This window comes from Spodoptera frugiperda, chromosome 4 (genome assembly GCF_023101765.2).
Source record: "Spodoptera frugiperda isolate SF20-4 chromosome 4, AGI-APGP_CSIRO_Sfru_2.0, whole genome shotgun sequence".
NCBI classification, from domain to species: domain Eukaryota; kingdom Metazoa; phylum Arthropoda; class Insecta; order Lepidoptera; family Noctuidae; genus Spodoptera; species Spodoptera frugiperda.
Genome location: NC_064215.1, coordinates 1,801,560 through 1,814,700, shown reverse-complemented (window position 1 = coordinate 1,814,700; position 13,141 = coordinate 1,801,560). Strand labels below are relative to the sequence as shown.

At 39.9% G+C, this 13,141-nt stretch overlaps 1 protein-coding gene across 4 annotated transcripts in view; it reads right to left on the bottom strand.

Moving 5' to 3' along the window:
- The window catches only part of LOC118272398 (low-density lipoprotein receptor-related protein 2), a 179,321-nt gene that overhangs the window by 36,173 nt on the left and 130,007 nt on the right, over nucleotides 1–13,141 (bottom strand). The window lies entirely within an intron of this gene.

The following is a 13,141-nucleotide window of genomic DNA, read 5'->3' as shown; positions in this document are numbered from 1 at the left end:
GCGATTTTAGAACCCTCTCCAAGTAATGTTATCACCGTATGACGCCTGAGTTATCTCGCCCGCTATAAATCTTTGGGATCGTCTATCTACAGTTATTGATCTGAAATTAACTGACAAACTTTTGCTTCATAAAGTTACTTTTTATTTTGAGTCAAATCATTATTAAATTTGTCATTAAACTCTTGGATATTATTATTTCAGCGATTTTTCTCTATCTTCTCATATTTATGTACGTATCTGATAATGATTTCGAGGAACAAATACAACGTCACAACAAGAGCAAGAATTGGGCATAAGACGGTTCCTCATGGGTCGCGGATTTACTTCGTTCACAAATATTGGTTTAAAAACAATTTAATTGCTGCCAACAGTTCTTTCTGTACTTGTACCTATTCAGATCTGGGTATTTCTTCGTAGTCGTACATACTTTTACATTAAACAAAATTCTTACTTAAAGTATGCTGAAATATTGGTGTATAAAGCAAAATGACTGAAAGCCCCACAAAACATTTAGCTCCCAGCAATCAGAACTAAACAGAAACAATAGTGGGCTGCAGTAATTCCCGAACTCACCACATTTCGGGATTCCGGCGCAAGCCAGATAATTCCTCGCTCATCGCCGATGGAAACAACGCAGCTATTAATTAATGCGAGTGTCGATTTACCGGAACTAACGAGCTCACGTGAGCCACGTACGGAGGACTGAGGGCACTCCCTCCACCTCCTGCACTCTCCGGATACTCAACGTACCATTTACTGGGATACGTTTATTGTTTTTTAAAGAAAACTCTATATCTATACAAAATTATAAAGCTGAAGAGTTCGTTTGTTTGTTTGAACGTGCTAATCTCAGGAACTAATGGTACGATTTATATTTTTTTTGTGTTGTTTAGTCCATTTATCGAGCTAGATTGCAATATTACAATTATTCTATTTTGTTTTAACAAAGTTTTAACTGTATATTGAGTGAATATCATTGATAGCGTTACATTTACACATCATATGAATGACTAAACCAGTCATACAATTAATTAGAGCCGGCAATACGTAACTACAAACGCATCTAACAAGTGTGCATATTAATGAAATGCTATTTTCAAATGTGTGGTTTTAATATTGGCTTACGATGCATTATGGATACACGGATGGGTAATTAAATCGGCGCAGTGCACACTGGCCGGATATCCAGGTGCAATGTTTTAGTTATTGAATCCCGGTTATTATGTTGTTTGTGGACCGCGCATAATCCGGCTGCAAATTCTATGCCTATTTACTTAATGATAATGCACGTTATGTGAGTTCAAATAATGGACGTGTAATTCATATAGCGATGCTGTATTGTATCAGGGATCGGTGATTTTAAAACAAAATTAATTAATCGCATCAGGAGAATATACCCGTAAGGTAGCGGAGTATTACTGGGAGAAATATATTTTTATTTTACTCCTCATTGTCGGCCATATTAACTGGTATAAAATAATACATTGAAATGAATGAGAATATTTAATTATTTATACATTTATGGAACAGACTCAGCATGTAAGACTTAAAAAAATATATAAAATGTTCTGTACAATTGCTAAACGAAGTTAGCATTAAGATAATTTCGTTAGAACAAGACAAAAGGCAGTCAAAATGTGAAATAAAAACATGAAGGCGCAATGTTTACGAGTCCGACAATAATTTACTTTGGCGAGTGGAACGTAAACCGGCTGAATTATTATAAGATTTCGCGAACATTAAGAAGAAATTAACTCGGAGATAACAAAGTTGAAGATTTCTTAGTAACTTACTTCCCTTGTAACAGATATCCGTATGGCCGAACTTCCACGGACACAGGCAGGAGTACTATATCTACTGGGGACAGGGAGGTGATTAGGGTTTTATGATGTAGTATTGGTACCAGTGGCTATGCACTATGTATGTATGTGTGTGCGCTAGATATAAAACGAGATATGGACACGTTATGGCATAAGTGGACAAGCCCAATTATTCTCCTATATATGTCTCCTGAATTGAATTTTATGTATTATCCTACAAAACTTTTAATGTTCAAAATATTTCCACGTTAAAGTGACACAGCAAGGAATGTAAAAGTCACTGAGAGTTATATAGCGCTTCAGTTCGGCAGTTAATCTTATCTAAATAGTTAACGACTAGCTGAGTTCCGCAGTTTGACTCGCGCGCCGCGGTTAGTGCCGCGCCGTGCTGCTAGATAGCCTGGAACCTTCCTGAACCATCTCAATATCAAGTATAATGTCTACGACCTACAAAAAATACCATTTTATAGGTATTTAAAATAGGTAAATAAAGTATAATATTTTATGAAAGTACATAGTTGGTTCGATGTTTAGTGCAGGAAGAAAGCATCATCTGAAGAAAGGACAAGTCTTGTGTACTGTCTCACCAGTACACACATCTGGTCAGCTGATAATAATATGGTTAAGACGTTAAAGACGCAGGAGACCGGTATTTTATGTTAAGACGTCCAAGGAGAGGTCTCTACAGTCCACATGCACTTAGAAGCCACGTAAACGAGCGACAGTGTCTAATCTTTCAAACAAATGTCTTCTAACGTGCACGATTTTATTGTTGTTTGTAAAAGTTAGCGAGCGTTCACTTAATAACAGCTGAAGCCGCAAATATTAAGTTAAAAGTTGAGTGTTACAGCATTTTCCTGGAGCGGCCGCTTACGGAGCTTATAAAGTGAACACGATACTGTTTAGTGCGTGTAACGGAACACGCTCGGGGAATAATAATGGCCGACCTGGAGCGGAGCACACTCCGCGCACACTCTTATATTTTACAAATTACAAACATGAATGTATCAACTTATTGAATTACAAACGCTCCCACCCATAAACATTGTAGTACAGTAATGTACGTACATTATACTGCTGACTGTCCGTGGACGGTCTCGACGTTTTGACAGCCGCAACAAAGCTTTAATGTTTATAAAGGGTTTCAGTGAAATATTCACACGAAAATTATTTCATAATGCGTTATGAAACCACGAACAAAATGATAAATATATTATAATTTGGATTGTACATTAACTTTATTGTGTATGCTTGACAATTTTATTTATCCTCAGCTTAGATTACTAGAGAAGCGTAAAATGGTACAGTGGTACAGCTGCTCACGTCGACGAGGTGAAAGGGCGAGTCAGCGCGCGCACCAAGCCAACATTGAAAAATGGCGCCAATCTCACGCTGTTCGCGCGCCACGCAGATTCGAATTCAGAATGGAGAAAACAGCTGATTGATTTACAGCCGGCACCTAACATTTTCTAACGGTTTTTAAAACGCGTGTTGTTAAAGGTTACAAAAAGTCCACCAGGCTCCGGTATTTCAGGATTAGGTCCGTGATTTATGTGCAAGTGTACGTCGTCTATGTTTGTCCGAACTCTCTGTAAAATATTTTATCTCGACACAACATAGTCTCTTTTCCTGAATCGCTTGACTCGATATTTGCTGGAATCGCGTTTGTTCTGCCAAAAAAACCTCAAAGGTATACAAATTATGCAAATGTAAAAACATTTGCCTTGCCGCAGTACAACGAAATTTAAACCTGAACACAATATCTAACTTCCCAAAAGCATCATTGTAAAATAACGTGTAAAATATCGTTATTAAAACAGGTCTCCGCTAACACAGCCGTTATTGCTCTCAGGTTGGGCTGAACCCGAGCCCGACATTTATACTGAAACAATTCCGCCCCTCTGAGAACTTGAAAATTAACTTCTTTACCGTCTTCCTTGTAACGTCGCGTTGTCTTCCAGTTAAATGAAATTCATTGCGCTGATTTAATTTTACTATGGATTTTTGTGGCGCCCAACGCGGGACCAAGCCGTCCAATTACGAATACTATGAAACCATGCTGGAGCTCGCCGGGAGAAGGTTTCTAAGTGTAAACTCTGTTGTTATGTCTTATATCACATTACAGAAGAATTTCCTCAAGAAATAAGAGGAAAATGGGGTGGCCCAAACGAAATTGGCGCTGAAGAAAAAACATTAGTAATACATATCAATCGTGGTTACCTGACATAATGAAACGTACGCCACCCGTACGCCACACGTACGCGCGCTCACGTACCGACATGGAAGCAATAAACTGTGTAATGCGGTACACAATTATGACACATGGTCGGCTAAATTGGTGGCTTGCAGCGTGCCGAGTCAAGGAAAACTGTTTATTTCGAGTAAATTAGACATGATACTGACACGATCCCAGCCGCCCTAGACATGTACTACCTACGGCGGGCTCATGATGTATTCAGCAAACGTTACTTGTATATTAAGGCATTACAATTACAACAACAAATCAAGGGTTGTTGTTTCAAATAGAGGTCCGTATTTACGAATTAGTGTAATGTGGCCGGCGGCCGTGTCCCCAGCTAGTTATCTAGACACAAACTAAGTCGGCCATTAATTCAATAAGGCGAGTATCGATGTAAGTAGTGTCTATTTACCTTAACACCGCCATTTTGCTGGCTCGTTAGCTTGCCGGGACCATCGCCATCTTTTATTCAACAGACCGATGAACGACTCAATGTGAACGAATGAACGGGCGCGGATTGACGAGCGTCACAACCCTACTACACAACTGCTACGTATAACTTGAATATACCTTCGCTGTGTAACTTTAAGGTTGATATTTCTGTAACCCTGTGCCTAGCTAGGGTTGTCGATTTTGATGAGCGAGTCTGGGAGTAGTTTTATTTATGTTTAAAGGAGTGTGAACGGTTTGGTTGACTTTATGTGGTCCTTTGAATGTGGTGTACATGTAAATTGAATTTGAAAAGTCAGATGTTGTGTTGGTAGTATCAATCTAGCAATGTGCATTTGAATAAGGGTTGTTGATAAATGTGGCCACTGGAATATCAACTTATGGAAATGAAAGGAAAACTATAGTTCTATGATCCATGCAAATTCTAAAATAAACTTGGAAGGGTGTTCTATTGTCAAGCGATCCTGGATTGTGTAGTACTTGTAACTTTGCTAATCTTTTAGGTACATTGTAATCACAGAGATTGTGTTGTGATGTGTAGGAAAGGGTTGAGTTTAAATCTTTTTATCGTGTGTCCGACTATTAGGTCGTTAATACTGGTGAGAAAGTTCCCAAACGTCGGGAACAAATGTTCGTCACGTTAAACGGTTTACGAGCGAGACATCAAAGTTTTTATTGCGTGTTTACGTCGTCTTTAGGTAATGTTATTACATCAGTTGCCGAACTTTAATACATGTCTATTTCCCACACTATCTTCTACATTAGCTGTACACCGTAATACGTTGTGGATAAATGTTGAATGAAAAGTGCGCTTCCCTCTGTTTGTTACTACTTAAATAAATATCACTGACGCTGTCTCTTTTATTAAATAAATGTTGCCCCACACTAGAGTTTTCTCCTGTGTCGTGGGTGCGTATTAAATCATACAATTGTAAAACTTATTTAGGTTCATCTTATCGCCGTGATACTGACGAAGGAATAAAAATAACAACCGAATTGTACTGAATTTAATTTATAACTATTTAATTTTGAAACATTTATTTTACAGCTGAAATATTATCACATTACGGTTAAGACTTGAAACCATAAAGCACTATTAATGGGCATCACAGTGCAATCCTGTTAAAGAACAAAGGCACTTATTTCGTAAGCAGTAAGACTTGTTTTTCTAATGAAGGCAAAGGTAGTTAACCTACAAACACTAAGTAGTAATTCTGCTCCTAACAATCTGACACACAAAGATTGCAAGTATTCGTGCAAATATATGAAGTACGGAGAGAAATACTTGTGGGCAACGGGAGTAAAAACAATTTAGGTGTAAAGGAAGCAACAACATCAGTATAAACTATAACATTTCTAAATTGAGTTAAACGTTAATGTTACTTAACATTGGCTATATTAGCGGCAAGCTAAAAATATCACTTCGTAATGAATTACTAAGTTGGTCAGTGTGCCGCCCACGCGACGTTTTAACTTATTAAGGAAATTCTCACAAAGATTTTCATCCGCCAGTCTTTTAACAAAACGCGGAGAAAGTTTGTCTCCTACAACAGTTCCTAATTATATCCCTCGATTGAATAATCCATTGAAGTGGCTCCTGCAGCGGTCACCGATAAGAATCGCAGTCGGAGACTCTAATTACCACTTTGCAGTTAATGGCTGGCCTTCCCAACCTTCCCGACGCCACGCTCCCTCACTCCTCTCTATTGAATCCTCTTTCAAGGCATTAATGACCCTCGCCACTCTAGGGTTTGTTCCAAGGACCGAATTTGTTTCTAAGTGTTTCTTTGACTTGATTGAGCACATTTTTTGTTCGCTAAGTTGAAAAACTGTAACGCGGCACTTTGGCACTTCACGAATATATTTAAACCTTCGGAGTGCGAGGAATAGTCATCTGATGTAACGCATATGTATTACATTATGGAGTAGATCCACCCAAACTAAGAAGTGTGAACGTTGCAGCAAGGCGCTTTGTTTCCAGCTCTCAGCGCCCGCAGCCCGACGCCATCGCGACTGAATTGCAGCACTGAGATTGAAACATTTCAAGAAAAACGCAGTAACTCTCCGTCAGATGTCTAGATCCGTAACACATTACGATTACATCCAAAAGAACATAATACGTACGTACATAGATATATGCGGTGTCTATATATGAGAGTACGGCGGAGTACGGCGCGGCACTCGTCGTCCTGATAAATGAGCCGTATCAACATGAAGGAGCCACAGGTGGCGCGGAGGAGGACCACGCTACCTGAGCCTGAGACAGACATGTCAGCGTCTGTATTTATTCCTCGTAATTAACATTTTCTATGAATAATATTACTTCCAGGTGTCAGTTGCCATCGAGGCCAAGTTTTCAATCATTTACTTCTAACCAGGCACGATATGGGTTCCTTAAATAAACGGTATCGTGCTGTAGAGCTGCGGCTAAATAGATTGCGAGCAGAACCAGGTTAACGGGGTTAGTTTATAGTTTCGTTAAAATGGAAGCAAGGACCAAAACACGAATTTCCGGTTAGATTGCGATTTTTTCGAAGTTTAGGTGGCCTGGATGCCTGGACGTGAAATTTATGGAAGCACAAAATTCCGAACACATTGACAGAATTTCTGCGAATTTTCGAGGCTGCAGCCGGGGGGCGGCGCGCTGCGAGCCGCCGCCATGTTGGCGGATGTTCTGGAAACGCGGGAAGCGTTACCAGCTTCCGCGCCGACGCACTTCCGGCCTGCACTCGTTATTAGCAGCTGGTACAAGGGCGAAGGGTTATTGCTGTCGTTTAGTCTTTCACACGACTTTAATGCGTTGGACTCGACGGCGGCAAGTTTCCGCTCAACGCGGGACATAACAAGTAGGCGGTGTCATTACTCACCTCACCCTGTAGCGACTGGCATTTAGAAGAAGCAGAATGGCACATGGCCATCACATGGCGAAGTGATGTACTGTACTATAAATATGATGCAGTGTACAAACAGATGGAGAAATAAAATGGAGTCATAAAGAGTTATCGTGCTCGCCGTAAATGCAGCCGTAAAAGATAAGTGCACGATGTGGGTCGACAGGAGTCCTCGGAAGGCATTCTACAGAAACTATGACATTCGTAGAAAAAGTAAAGTATAGAAATTAGAGTATCAATACTATCAGGTCTTGTATGAAGGTACTAGACTGTTCTGTGGACTTGCCCATTAATTAGATGACAATAGAACCTAATTTTTGGGCAAGGCTTACATTTTGAAACAATGTGCGTTACATTCGTTCCGCTCGTGGCTCGCACCGCGCGGCCACAGTCGCGCGTCGCCAGCAAGGATCCTAATTTATGTGCGATTGTTCGCCGCCGGCGCGATACCGCCGCGATTCCGAAGCCAAAATAAATACACTGCCTTTAAAGAGTTTATTTCTTTTAATTTATATCCCTCTGCTAAAGGGAAGATTAAATAGCACGTACTTAGCAAATGTCTTTTTTCAGCTGATTGTAGTTATTGGTACAATACATTTTATTCAGAGACTGTATCAAACATTTATAGGCTTGTTTCACAGAGAATAAAGAATTAATGCTTAAACAGAAAGCAGAGCTTGTATAACGTAATTATGGAGATAATTACACAATTCGCTGAGCAGGTCCTGTGTCAGGTATCCTTACTTCATCACATTAAGACCTAAGCAGTAATTATACTAGAGCGGGGGCTCTTATTACATCAAACCGAGAAATTAGCGTGGCAGGTATAAACGGGAGCTAATTACTTTGACGATTCCTTATAAGCATTGACCTTAATTGTGGAGTGGATTCTCAGTACGCGCAGTATTTACCAGGCGGTTTATATTATCTGTGGAGTGTTGTGGCTCTCAGGTGGCCGCGATAAGGACAGTAATAGAGCACCTAATTTCCGAGTGTCGTTTCGCGCCAGACTGCGCCCCCTCCCGCCCCTCCGTAATACACTCCTTGAGAAACTCCTCTCAACAAACATAAGCGGCTGTTGTCTTAAATAGAGTAACGATTCAAGTTACTGAAGAATTTACATTATTTTTGCACGAGTAGTTATAAGTATGTTGTTACACATTAATGCAGCATTTCCGTGGAATTATCATACGAAGCTGAGAGACAACGAGAAGGGGAATATAAGTCAGTTCAATAAATGAGAAATAAGTAGCGCCGGTAGCGTAACTCATATTGCAGCCATAATAATGTAAGAACGAGAAGTAATGGCGCCCAACGTGGGACCAGCGCTTCGCTCTAGGACACTCTCATTATTTTCGTATTAAGGCCTTACATATAAATTTGTAGGTAATTTTCAAAATTCAACGTGTAATTTGTTATTGGAGCATTCCTGCGCGTAAAACGACGACAAAGTTAATGGCGCCCAGCATGGGACTCGGAAACTTTGCTAATATTCGTGCATATACGATGATATTAAATGTACACTCATTTTCGGACATACTTACATGTGCAACCATAACTTTGACGTTTAATTTCGAAATGGAAATAGTTGATATCTACCGTTAGTTATATTTTAATTTTCTAATTTGTCGTCGGCACCAAAAGTTCAGATTCAGGGTCAATCTCATTACCGAAATGGGAGTTGCGGACGTTTGCAGAGCGTTATTTTGGACAGAAATATATGAAAATGTGAAAAATCTGGCAAATCAGTGAGTGGGGCCCGTCGGCGGGCTTTATCAGGTGGCAGCCGGAGATGTCACCGTTATCTGCGCTTTCAATCCGCCCGAGTGCGGCCGGAGTTATGATGCCGCTGCTCAACAAGCCGAGGGGGGCTGGTACTAGCAGGACAGGGCAGCGGACACAGATACTATAACTTCTGCTGATGCTCAGAAGTAATTAACAGGAATATCTTAAATGTGGCAAGTTAATATTAATTTCTAACTTCGGTACCTTCATACATATTTAAGAAGAAACGATGTAACCTCATTGGATTTTACTCAATCAGCGTAAATGACCTCATTATACACACGCATGTTAAAGATCTTAATTGAGCGGAGTAGCGTATGATTAAAGTTGGTGACGGCCGCGAGGTGCCGCCGGCTCCCGTACATTGCGCCGTCTGCAGCACAAAGAGATGGTGAAACAATCTCGCAGACAACGAAATAAATTGCTGCGCGCGTCTCCTGGGGATTGTTTTTAAATTTCGTTACACAAACACCGGTTCTGTGTTCTGAAATAGAGACAGTCATATACCAAAAGACATGTGTAAGACAGAGAGACCGTATTTCTTTTGTAAATCACGTGTTGAAAGCGTCAGCGAACGTAATTCGCATTAAAGTAGTTAGGCGCCGCGACAAAGTGAGCGTCAGCCGCCGCGCGCCGCGGTAGCAGTCATACGCCGGGAACGCTATACAATTTGTTTTTGATTCGTACTCATTGACGTTTTCAGTGAATTTACATTGTAAATGAATGTAGGTTTGATGAGCAGACGCGGGTTTCCCTTTTATTTCAACGAAGATTTTTGAACCAGTATTTGTTTAGAAGCTAACTGAGTTAAAGCAGATTGTACTTACGTACCCAGTACATATACGTAGTAGTATATAAGAATTCACTTAAGTTAAAATAGGTTCTGAAGTCTTTGAGAAGCTCGTCATAAGTTAATGATATCGGGCGTCTCGATAATTCGATCTGCGGTGACGCCGACCTAGGTTCGCTCATCGATCACAAATTGAATCGTTCATTTAATAGCGCGCCGCACCTCGCAACTATTATAACTTACTACCAAAGAGTTTTTTAGTTTACAGATGAAGCATATAGCGATGTTTTTTAACTAACTTTAAGTATAAAGCACTGAAGTAATCACAATTAAAGTATTTATCATTTAAAATGTAAAATATAGTCCTGACAGTGAGTTCTAAATTCTCAATCCATCATTAGCAGGAGGAAATTGTTAATATGATGAACGAATTTACTTCATGGAAAGTAAGTGACAGCTATAAATAATTTCGATGCTATTACACTATCATACAGAATAAGAAATATACAACACATGTCATTGAATAAATAACCGCAGCAGCAGTGCGCAGCATGCACCCCCTGGCTGACTAGTTGCACAGTGCACAGCGTCACCGGCAGGGAAGCAATAATTAACAAACTTGCACAAATGTTCATTAGGGCACGGAGCACTCGTGTTCAGGTTTACATTTTTAATAAACGGTTTAAACTGTCAGCGTATGAAATTGTCGTTTCCAAATAGTCGAACAATAAGAAGCCATCGATGTGGATGAATAATTGGATCGAGCCGGACTCCGAGCTCACTTTGTGGGATTTTCTTTGTACGATTTAATGCATTCGCTTGTAAAATTTATATTAGGGACCGGGGAAACCGGCCGCAATTAAACTGATGTTCAGCTAACATAAAACGACTGCGAAAATATTAAAGTACATCTATATTAAAGTACATTAAAACCCACTTAATAAGGTCACTGATACCTGGACCATTCTATTACCATTACCGGTCATTCAATTTCCATTTACCTGCCCTCAATCGGTTGATAATATAAAATTGAAAAGGGCCCATCAATAAAAGTGACAATTTCGATCTATTATGGAGGACGTTTCAGGCCATAACTCGAGTCAGCCGTCCCATCGCCGTAAATTAAGTGAGAGCTCTCGGACGAGAAAATACCCATAAAAAGTATTTAGATCGCCGCCATATATCTTGGCTGGGATAGCGTGACTTACGGTTTGATGTGTTAAGTGCAAACAAATAGAACATATTACTTACTTCGGACTTCAAAATGTAAATAAACAAGTTTAATAGGATTCGAATGATTACTATTGATGTATTTAAACGTTTTGGTATTTTTGTTAAGTATAGAGTTAGCATACAACATACCTAAGCAACCAACATTCGCTTGTGTCTTGCTCCCATCCAATGCATCGAGTGAGCCCTTTCGCATTTATTACGCATGCTCTATTTATTTTCGTCTACGTATTTATAAAGTAGTTGAATTCGTCCCGGCCTCTCGTTTGTTTAGCGCAAACATGGCCGCTCCAATATTATCGGGAATTTACGTTTAAACAACGACTCGTGTGCTGATATTAACTGAAACTTATGTGTTGCGTGCGATGCAAAAATGTTGCAATTTTACTTAGTGAAAATTTATAATAAGTATTTCAAGTTCTTAATCAACATGTACGTTTGATAGACATTTCAATAAATGCTTCAAATAATACAATTCACTAATGACGTCACAGCAATCACAGTGCTACTCAATCATTTCAATCTCGAACCCGCAGCACCAATCAAAAAGTTTTTGGTAAAATTCCATACATACGTACATTCCCGATGACCGGTAAATTTCCCGTGTCCGTGCACGAACACGGCGCGGACACGACACGTAACGTGCCGTCGATGGGTCGGCCAATATTTGCGCGCCGAGTTAACCCTCTCGCCGCTCGTAGTGGTCACCAAATTGATTTTGTACCGACCCGCGACCAACGATATATTTTTAATGTATGCCACTGAGCTCGCGTATTTACGAAGGCTGAGGAATGTGTTTCCTATGTGAAACACTGATATTCAATAAGATTGATTTATGGCACGGTTTTATGTAAAATTACACCAAAATTAGCTAACCAGGTACTTTTGAGTTTGTTAGCACTGCGACTCAGTGTGAGGGAGTGCAGCTCCCTCCCATGGCAGTAAAGAGTTCCCTAGCTAAAGCGCGATAAGGAACAAAAGGTCCAATCTCCCGAAAGTAACACTTTATTATGTGGCGATTACGTGAGGTCCGAAGATAAGCCAGACCCTAAGGTCTGCATAAATTACTGACACTTTTCTCGAACATAAATCGTAAGGTCTTACAGGAATATTTTGTTTTTGGTGATAAATTGCCCGAAACGACAACACGATTATACAAAGAAATTCACGTCCATAAATATTATTGAGATAAATCTTTAATTTTAGTATCAACTTTGTTTATATTTGGAAAATAAACTTAAAAAGATCGAGTCTAATTTAATAGAGCAATAAATTATGCAGCAGACAGGTAGCTTAGTTGAAAACATAACAACAGAACAGCACACAATCAAAAATGTATTATTCTACTGAAATCAAAGCAAAATAATAATGTCCCGTCATTTAGTAAGAGTAGAGTATAGACAGAAGAAGTGATACCCCGGAGGTAGTGTGTGTATGTAGTAGTGACACACACACAAACACAGAAGTGTCCCAAACTACGGAGTCGGTGGAAGTTGGGAATGAAACTCATTTGTATGGAGATATAAAACTAACAAGTGGAAAAGTGCTGATGTCCGGGAGCTGAGCAAACCCGCGTGCTTCAACTGTATGCAGCTGCCGAGCTGCCGCCGGCCGCCATTGAATTATTCAAACCGTTACTTTCATATCAACTTCCATTTTTGTGCAATTCGTCAAATCTAGTTGGAAAAACTTAAGCAAATCTTCGACTGAACATACAGTTGGTACGGTAGACAGAGTTACAACTAAATAGCAGGCCATAATACTAGTTATAATGAAGGAAAATAAAAAGTAGCACACGGCAACAAAACAAAGATCAAGTAAGTACACCAAGCAGTGTCAGCGCAGACACTGGCCAGCATACACTGGTACACACTGGTACACACTGGTACACAGTATACTACTGCTCACTAGTTCACTACAAACACAGGCGAGCTAC